Here is a 10,250-nt window from a genome sequence, read left to right on the forward strand (position 1 = left end):
ATAGAGGTGGACGTAGAGGATGAACTACGTGCACAGCAACCCCCCCCCAACACCGACAGGCGCATGTGCCCAACACAGCCGAAGGGCAACGGAGGCGGACATACATCACACAGAATCATTTCTGAGACAGGTAAGAGAGTGACTTGACAACAGGATCAGATTTGCAAGGGTTTAATGGGCATGGACACCTGACTGGTGCAGATATACGTAACACAAACATGCTGCTGCTGCTGCAGTTGAAGTCTAACTTAAATTGTCCCTTCTCAGAACGGGTGATGCGTGTGGCACTTTAGTCTAGCCATGGTTACGTCACCAAGAACAGTGTGACTTTGCCACATGTTCACTTGCGTTTGCCGCTTACCCCCAGTCTCTTGTCCTGTGGCTCCTCGGCTTCTCCACGATGGGTGTCTGTGGCAGTTGCATTGCGCCCACTGCGCCTCCTCCCGCTGGTCTCCGGCAGGGAGACGCTGCTGACACTGGAGGCTGCCTCACTCCCTTCTTCCGCTCCCAGACTGCTGACACTGGCTGACCCAGGCTGCAGTTGCTCCACTGCAGTGGTCACCTTCTCAAGGGCCTTTGCCACATCCCCACAATAATGACCTAGGTCCACTTGCAGGGACACGGACCTGCGGGACAGCACAGCCGTGCTGTTGCACAGCTTATTGATGGCCTTGTTAGTAGAATTCACTGCCAGCATGATCTGCCTGTGACGCCGGCGCTCACTTTGTTGGCCTGCGACTACGGCACGTGTCAGTTCCTGCAGGCAAAGCTTGATTTCATTGTTGCCGGCAGCTACGGCAGTGGTGTGCTCACGCACAGCGTCAGTCATGTTGCCTAGTTTGTTGCAAAGTTTGGCCATGGAGAGTTTCATGGCACCCATGTGTCTCCCCTGCAGGCGCTGGACACGCAGCATCCGGGTCTCCACAACTCCTTACCCTTCGGACAGATCGACTGGTCTTGCTGCTGCCCGACCCGGGGGCACAGCCTTCTGCCTGATGCGCTGTCTTGCTGCAGTTTGGCTGGTTGGAGTGATGACAGCCTGGCGTGGGACATTTTGGGGTGCTGAACTCTGATCCAACTCCATTACGGGCAGGGAGGAAACATCTGCTCTGCGGCTCTGCGGAGTGGCCCGCACTGGTGGTGGTGGTGGTGCTGGTGTCTTGAACCGCGAGGATGGTGGTGGTGGTGTCTTGGATCGCGAGGATGGTGGCGGTGGTGGTGGTGTCTTGGACCGCAGGGATGGTGGAGGTGTTGTCCACCGTGGTGGTGAAGGGGAGGACATGGCTTCAGCTCCCTGTGAGCACTCCGCATCGGTCAACACTGGTGTCTCTGAGATGACGAGGCGGCCAATGTCGTCAGAATCGATGGGGGATGCATCTGTGTGTGAAACAGTGCATAGTTATTATCATGGTATTGTATGTGAAAATTGCTTTGGCATCTCACAATAAATTACTTTTTCTGACAGACATTTGGCCCTTTGCTGTTGTATTCATCTCTGGGTTCTGGCATGCACCCATTCATGTATTGACTACAACTCCCATGGTGCAACACAGTGGTGAGGGTATGTGTTTGGGCACCGCTACATTTGCACTGGGTCTGGCATGGGGGATTGGGCAGGGACTTACTACACGCTGCATTGTTACACTGCCATGCATCTTACCTTGTCCTCCTTCCGCAGCACCAGAGGTGTCCAGTCGTGTGACCCCCACAACAGCTTCCGGTTCTATGGTGGACTCCACTAGATCCTCCAGGGCTGTGTTAGGTGTCACATTGGATGTGCCCCCTCCTGTGCCAGCAGCATCCTTGACCCTTTGCGCAATCCTCTCCTTGGCCCTCTTACGCAGGTCATACCAGCATTTTTTTAAGTCGTCGATGCTGCGGTGGGTGACTCCGCAGGCATTTACCTTGTCCTTGATGCGCAGCCACATCTTTCGTTTTTCGGCCTCAGGCACCTTCAGCGACAACTTCCCAAACAGTCGGTTATTGTTGCTGGTCACCCACTCTATTAGGATTTCCAGTTCCTTATCAGAAAACTTGCGTTTTCTCTTTCGGTGTGTGTCCTTTCCCTGCTGGGGGGCCTCCTTCTCCATCTTGTCCTGCTGGCCTAGTCCTGGTTGCTGCTGGTTCAGTCTGGGTCCTCAGCTCCTGTGCTCTGCCTCCTCCTCTGTGCTACTCCGAACACTGAATGGAGCATGGGCTGTCCTAATTCCTGGTTGTGATGTCATCGGCCTGCTTCCGATGCGTCGCGTATTTTTCCCGTTTTCGCTATTACCGAATTCTCAAATACCGGATTCACTAATACCGATTCGGTATTTGCTAACTCGGTATTTACTAGTCTCGCTGACGTACTTTCGCTATTTATTAGCGATTTTTACCGAATCGGTAATTTTTACCGATTACTTTGATGCATCGCGGTTTGCATGTCCTTAATAGCGATTCCTTATTTTTCGCTATTACCGACATGTATTACCGATTTTTGATGCATATGCCCCTAAATGTTGTATGTCACTCTGTGTTCTGTAACTTGTAAATACCAATAAAAATATTTTTTATAAAAAAGAAATAAGATTTACAGGCAACCTGATTATGTTAGGGACTGTATCAGGACTGTAGTCCAGAAAATGTTGGAATTGGGAGTAATTGAACCGTCAGATAGCCCTTGGGCTAGTCCAGTAGTCCTAGTACCAAAGCCTCACACCCAGGGTGGTAAAAGAGAGATGAGGTTTTGTGTAGATTACAGAGGTCTCAATGCTGTCACTAAGAAAGAAGCCCATCCAATACCCAGAACAGATGAGCTCAGAGATAAGTTGGCCTCTGCCAAATTTCTGAGCACATTTGATCTAACAGCTGGCTACTGGCAAATCAGACAAGCTGATGTTGCAAAGCCAAAAACAGCATTTTTAACCCCTAGTGGGCATTATCAGTTTGTGGTGATGCCCTTTGGTCTGAAAAATGCACCTGCCACATTTCAAAGGTTGGTGAACAAAGTCCTCACAGGCCTGGATGACTACTGTGCAGCTTATCTTGATGATACTACTGTCTTTAGCTCCACCTGGGAAGATCACCAGATCCACCTGAAAAATGTTTTGGAGGCCTTGCAGAAAGCAGGCCTAACTATCAAGGCTACTAAGTGCCAGACAGGGCAGAGTCAGGTTGTGTACTTGGGCTACCTTGTAGGTGGAGGCCAGGTTCACCCATTGAGAGCAAAAATCCAGACCATAATGGATTGGGTTGCTCCAACCACCCAGATTTAGGTCAGAGCTTTCTTGGGCCTGACTGGGTACTATAGGAGATTTGTCAAGGGGTATGGTTCCATAATGACACCCCTGAATGACTTAACTTCTATTTATTCTCCTGGAACTTTACCTTGGGCAGCAGAGACTTCAATTTGGGAACATTTTTGTTCATAGCGCTATCAGCGCTTGTACCCACCGTTGGCTGCTGGTCCCCCCCGCGGCCGCGACAGGAACACCACGTGGCCACCGAGTGGGGAGACTACAGCCCCCATAATCCTTTGCCTGGTGACTCCACCATCTTCCGCCCACTGACGCGCCCGGAAGGCGCACAAAAGACCGGAGCTTCTTCCGCGTTGCGGGATGCGCGTGGGCGGCACCGGGCTAAGCCCGGGCAAGGGGCGGGCCATCTGTGGCCGTCCAAGGCCAGACGAGGCCGGGCCATACCTCCTGGCCCCATTAACTCAGACGTAAAGTAAGAGACTTCCCCCTTGCCCTGTGGGCTATATTAACACTACTTTTTCTGCACAAATTATTTCATACATTACAAGCTCCCGGGACACTTTGATAACGTTATGTCTAAAGGCTCAAGTACATTTAGGAACTCTCTGGCAAACGGGACCTTTAGAGGGACTATAGATCACTTTCTAACGAAGGCTGCCTATAAGCTAGATCATGAGATTGCAGCCCCAGGACACCGTTTGTCCCTAGAATTTCACTCTAACAAGCGTTCGTCCTTGGGCTCCATCCAAAGTGTAATATCACCGCCCACACAACTCACAGGTAACAACATCTTAAACGATCCGGGGATCCCCTACTCCTACAGGATCCCCCGGTAACACTACATCCCTCCAAGGGGAGAGCTACCGATACGGTAAATTTGGATTCCTCCTTAGACTCCACACGAGAGGAGTCCCCCTCCCTGCTGGCAATTACCTCCAAAGTAGGGAACAAGAACACTCAGTAGCAGCTGTTATATCCACCACAGGGCCCTTCATCCAAGAGAAAGCGGCCTGGGGTTAGCCATAGGGGTAGGCGTGCAAAGATAGACCCTGGACAAGTCGCTCTAAGAAGAAAGGTACTCCTGCCCTATACCCTACGCACAAGACTGTACCCCCGCTTTTAATCCCAATGAAGCGGTACTGGAGAGTATGGAACAACTAGTAAGATCTCTCCTACTACCACTCATAGAGAGAGTCAGGAGGCTGGGTGAACCAATGTCCCTAATATTGGAAGCAACCCATTCAAATGGTGAGGCCCTAAAGAAATTGACACCACATATCCCACCAAGTGCACCGTGTGGCTCACCACATAATCATTTGCCTGGTGACTCCGCCCTCTTCCGCCCACTGACGCACCTGGAAGGCGCACAAAAGACCAGAGCTCCATCTGGGGAGCGGGCGACTCTATTTATTCTCCTGGAACTTTACCTTGGGCAGCAGAGACTTTGTTTTGGGAGCATTTTTGTTCATAGCGCTACCAGCGCTTGTACCCACTGTTGGCTGCTGGTCCCCCCCGCCGCCGCGACAGGAACACCACGTGGCCACCGAGTGGGGGGACTACAGCCCCCATAATCCTTTGCCTGGTGACTCCACCATCTTCCGCCCACTGACGCGCCCGGAAGGCGCACAAAAGACCGGAGCTTCTTCCGCGTTGCGGGATGCGCGTGGGCGGCACCGGGCTAAGCCCGGGCAAGGGGCGGGCCATCTGTGGCCGTCCGAGGCCAGACGAGGCCGGGCCATACCTCCTGGCCCCATTAACTCAGACGTAAAGTAAGAGACTTTCCCCTTGCCCTGTGGGCTATATTAACACTACTTTTTCTGCACAAATTATTTCATACATTACAAGCTCCCGGGACACTTTGATAACGTTATGTCTAAAGGCTCAAGTACATTTAGGAACTCTCTGGCAAACGGGACCTTTAGAGGGACTATAGATCACTTTCTAACGAAGGCTGCCTATAAGCTAGATCATGATATTGCAGCCGCAGGACACCGTTTGTCCCTAGAATTTCACTCTAACAAGCGTTCGTCCTTGGGCTCCATCCAAAGTGTAATATCACCGCCCACACAACTCACAGGTAACAACATCTTAAACGATCCGGGGATCCCCTACTCCTACAGGATCCCCCGGTAACACTACATCCCTCCAAGGGGAGAGCTACTGATACGGTAAATTTGGATTCCTCCTTAGACTCCACACGAGAGGAGTCCCCCTCCCTGCTGGCAATTTCCTCCAAAGTAGGGAACAAGAACACTCAGTAGCAGCTGTTATATCCACCACAGGGCCCTTCATCCAAGAGAAAGCGGCCTGGGGTTAGCCATAGGGGTAGGCGTGCAAAGATAGACCCTGGACAAGTCGCTCTAAGAAGAAAGGTACTCCTGCCCTATACCCTACGCACAAGACTGTACCCCCGCTTTTAATCCCAATGAAGCGGTACTGGAGAGTATGGAACAACTAGTAAGATCTCTCCTACTACCACTCATAGAGAGAGTCAGGAGGCTGGGTGAACCAATGTCCCTAATATTGGAAGCAACCCATTCAAATGGTGAGGCCCTAAAGAAATTGACACCACATATCCCACCAAGTGCACCGTGTGGCTCACCACTCACAGTAACAGATACTATAGGGGAACCTCCAACATCTACACTTAACGTAACACCAGCACCTGCTAACAAAGAGCTCCCCCCAAAGTCATTCAGGGAGGCGGGATTAGGGGGTACTACAAACGTGCCCAAAATTAATAATATAACATCAAGGAGGGCATGTCCCCCCGCTAAGGACTCCAACAGTGCTGGGCCACACACAGATTTACCGCCAGAGGCAGCCCCCTACGTTATTATGTTATGTTATGTTATGTTATAAAATATTTTATTACGCGCTCTGCTACTACAAAGTATCCTGGCGCGATATGTAGGCACTAAACTGACCCAGTCCAAAAAGAAAGAAGCATAAAACTAGATACTAAGATTAAAAAGATGGGTTTTTAGCCCTTTCTTAAATCCTGCCAATGTGGTTGCTGATCGCAGAGAGAACGGCAAGGCATTCCAGGCCCGTGCTGTTTGGACTGAAATTGATTGACCGCCCAGTCTCGCATATCTGATTTTAGGCATGGACATCAGACGAAGATTGGCCGATCGAAGAGCACGATGAGGCGTGTAAAAGGAAAACCTCTTGTGCAAATATTGTGGGCCTTGCTGATGCAGGGCCCGAAAGGCCAGAACCAATGATTTAAACATAATGCGATGCGCCACAGGGAGCCAGTGAAGCTCACGAAGATGGGCACGCGCACTGGTTCTTCGAGGAAGATGGAACAGAAGTCGTACGGCCGCATTCTGTATAACCTGCATTCGCTTGACAAGGTATTTGGGGAGACCACTATAGAGAGCATTGGCATAGTCAAGCCTAGACAGAATAAGAGCACGCAGAACAGTCTCCTTCGCCTCCCTATGGAGGAGTGGAAGGAATCGCTTGAGTGACTTTAAGGTGGCAAAACAGGTTGCAGTAAGTTTTTTTAGATGGGCTTCAAACTTAAGATCCTGCCCAAACCAGACCCCCAGGTTTTTAGCCGGGCCTCCATGGTAGCTAGGGCATGCAAAATCTGTCGGCCAAATAAGCTCTCTGAAATTGGCCGGAAAATTGCCATAGAATAGTAGCTCAGACTTGTCCTCGTTGCATTTAAGCTGGGCTGAGACAAGCCAACGGAAGACATTGGTCAGACAGGAACGGACTGTCTGAGCGTCTAAGCAGTCCTTAGGCCAGGTGAACAACAGCTGCGTGTCGTCAGCGTATGACATTATTTTGGCTCCCCACTGCTCAGCCAGATAAATCAGCGGAGTCATGTAAACGTTGAACAGCAGTGGGCTCAACGTCGAGCCCTGTGGTACCCCGGTGGTGAGCCTCTTGGGTGATGAAGAGAAAGGAGGCAACCATACCTGCTGCGACCGCTCAGACAGAAATGAGGACAGCCAGGCCAGAACCGCACCCGACAGCCCCACCTCTGCCAGCCTAGTCAGCAGCTGGGCATGGGGCACCGTGTCGAAGGCGGCAGATAAGTCCAGCAAAACCAAGACCGCTCTGCCGCCTCCGTCAAGACACTCCCTAATGGCCTCTGAGACTTCCACCAGAGCCGTTTCAGTGCTGAAAGCAGCCCTGAACCCTGATTGAGCCGGGTGCAGGGCATGAGAGGACTCGATGAAAGCATTCAATTGCCTCACTTCCTCACTGGGGTCCCAGAGCTGGGAGAAGGGAGGACAGAAGGCCACACAGATCTTTAAAATAAAGTCATTCATTGGCTATGTAACAATAGACCCCTGCCCCCTAACATCAACGGGGAAATAGCCTTTGTGAGAAGATTAGCTTGGGTGGGGCCCAGACCCAAAGATATTCAGGGGGATGTTGTAACCATCAACTTCAGGGATCGGAGGGTGGTCGCCCATATTGTCGATTGGTATCTGGACAGAGTAGAGGGTGGCATATCTACCCATGACCTGAGTTACTTTTACCCTCAATCTCTACTGGCTGCTCCGAACTCTATACCTACCATCGAACCCTGTGTTACTTTCCATAATCCTAACTATAACTCCCGAGCTCATACCTTCAGACCCCTTTATTCTAGGGCTCCCACATATCAACCATGGCCTAGTATAGATAGGCCTCCATTCCAACACTACGGCAGACAACATCAGCCGGCTTTTAACAACGATGGCGTATCCCTTTGGGGAACCGCTTTGAGTCCCTGGCAGGGTTCGACGACTTAGACTGACAGAAGATAGCTGCCCAGGTGGGGAAGATGCAAACCCAATCCTTTAAGCCCCTTCTATATCAAACTAGTGCCCAGAGCAACGTACCCCCAGTTGGAGTTTCAAACACAATTATACACAGGGAACAAATGGACCAGGGGGTCCCAGACTACATGGCCGAGAAGAAAATAGTTAAACCAACGTTGGACTTCAGGGTACAAACCGAATGCCAACCCAGAACAGTCTCGTCTTCCCCTAGGGCCGCGGCAGACAGTGGACCAGCTGAAAACACCATCCCCAAGTCGACAAATCTTATCCACAAAATTCTCTCTTGGAATGTGGCGGGCATGGTAAATAAAGTGTGCCAACAACCATGGCTTGACCTAGTTGTCAAGTACAATATTCTGTGCTTCCAGGAAACTTGGGCATTAGATGCAGTTCATTTACTGGGGTTCCAGACTTTCCATACACCCGCATTAATAAACTCCCATGGCAGAAACAAAGGAGGTTTATGTATGTATGTCTCCACCACGGGTGGGATCAAAGTTTTAAGGCATTCGTCCACTGATCACTATCAGATTCTTACTCTAAGGTGGGGTAATGCCAAGACCATGATTTTAGTCAATTTTTATAACAATATGCCTTTAAACACTCTGGAAAATGTCATCAATAAATTGATGCATAGCGTCACTACTATAAAGGACCAGACAGGAGGTGAGACGTTTCTTAACTTGGGTTGGTGATTTTAACTGTAGTGTATGTCCTAATAGCGCGAAAGGCATCAGTGGCCTGGGCAAGCTTAAGGACGACAACCCGACCCATTTCACCCACTCCAACCTGGGTGACATACTGAACAATATGATCTTTCATTTTAACTTATCTTATATTAATGAGTTATGCTCCCCACCCATCCAGTGCCAGCAAACTTTCCATGGGAGGGGGTGCAACTCAATAATAGATTTTACTCTTTTCTCTAAAAGCAACGCCAGGCTTGTAACATTTTGGGAAACACTGGATGTCATCTATGGCGACCGATACCCGATCTCCTTTTGTGTAAAAACTGACGGGCACGAACAAACCCGGGGGGATAAATTCTCATATCAACCAGTGACCAATTTAGCAAGAAGAAACAGATATTCCATTAAATGGGATAAGGTGGACCCAGTGGGATTGCTAAAAAACCTAGTATTAACATCTAGGGAATAAATTGATATCTGTCTGTCTCTCACACAAGAGCCACACAAAATCCTGGACTCTTTTTTAAAAATTCAAGTAGAATTAAAAAAGCTCCTGACTAGGCACAACCGCCCAGAATCCAACAGTCCAAATGGTTGGTTCAACAACAACTGTACTAAAGCGCTTAAAGTCTTAAAAAGGCACTGCATGCCTCCCCGAGATCCTCGATGGAGATCTGCCGAGCCAGAAAGCTTTATCATACAGCTGTTAAAACTATGAAAAAATCTCTGAAGTTTGAGGCCTGGTTGGCCCTGACTACTGCATTAAAAAGCAGGGATTTGACCGCTTTTTGGAATGCGGTCAATGCCCCCTACTTGCAGAACAAGGAGACAGATGTGTTTTATGTTGCTATTAATGGGGAAACCTGGGTCACTCTTTTCCAACATCTCTATGACTATGTAAACTCTTCTGACCCCGCAGCCCCCATATCCGTAACTATGCCAGAGTATCATGATAACAACTCCCTGAGTGCATTCCCGCTGGGCATTACCTTTACTTGCAAAGAGGTCATAGCGGCACTTAAAGAAAGCCCCTCAGGCAAAGCTCCTGGCCCGGATGGAGTCCCAATAGATGTTTTTAAAAACGATATCAATCTATGGGCTTCTATGCTAACCAACGTTATGAATAGTGCAAATTTCCATGGGTTTTTATCGACTTGGACTGATGCCATAGTTGTTCCCATTTTTAAACAAGCATTAGAAATGCAATCGGGCTCGGATTTCTTTGAGTTTGAGCTAATGGCATTGTAAATGGCAATGTCTTTTCGCCATGTGTTATGGAGTGTGTGCATGTGGTGTGTAGTGGAATTATGTTGGTTGAATTGTAATTTTACCAATGGTGGCATGCTGTGCTTTATATGAATATGTTTAAAAGTAAAGTGTACCATACTGCGATTGCTTGGTGGAAAAGTGCACTGCCGGCTGGAAGTGTGTGTGCCTGGTGGAAGGGTGCACTGACGGCTGGTGGGTGTGTGCTTGGTAAAAGCGTGCACAGATGGCTGATGGTTGTTGGTGTTTGTGCATGGTGAAAGCATTCATTA

At 49.6% G+C, this 10,250-nt stretch overlaps 1 pseudogene; it reads right to left on the reverse strand.

Moving 5' to 3' along the window:
* Positions 1 to 340: 340 nt before the first annotated feature.
* LOC147688944 (uncharacterized) lies at positions 341 to 1,282 on the reverse strand (annotated as a pseudogene).
* Positions 1,283 to 10,250: the final 8,968 nt, after the last annotated feature.

This window comes from Lissotriton vulgaris, chromosome 10, assembly GCF_964263255.1.
Source record: "Lissotriton vulgaris chromosome 10, aLisVul1.2, whole genome shotgun sequence".
NCBI classification, from domain to species: Eukaryota; Metazoa; Chordata; class Amphibia; order Caudata; family Salamandridae; genus Lissotriton; species Lissotriton vulgaris.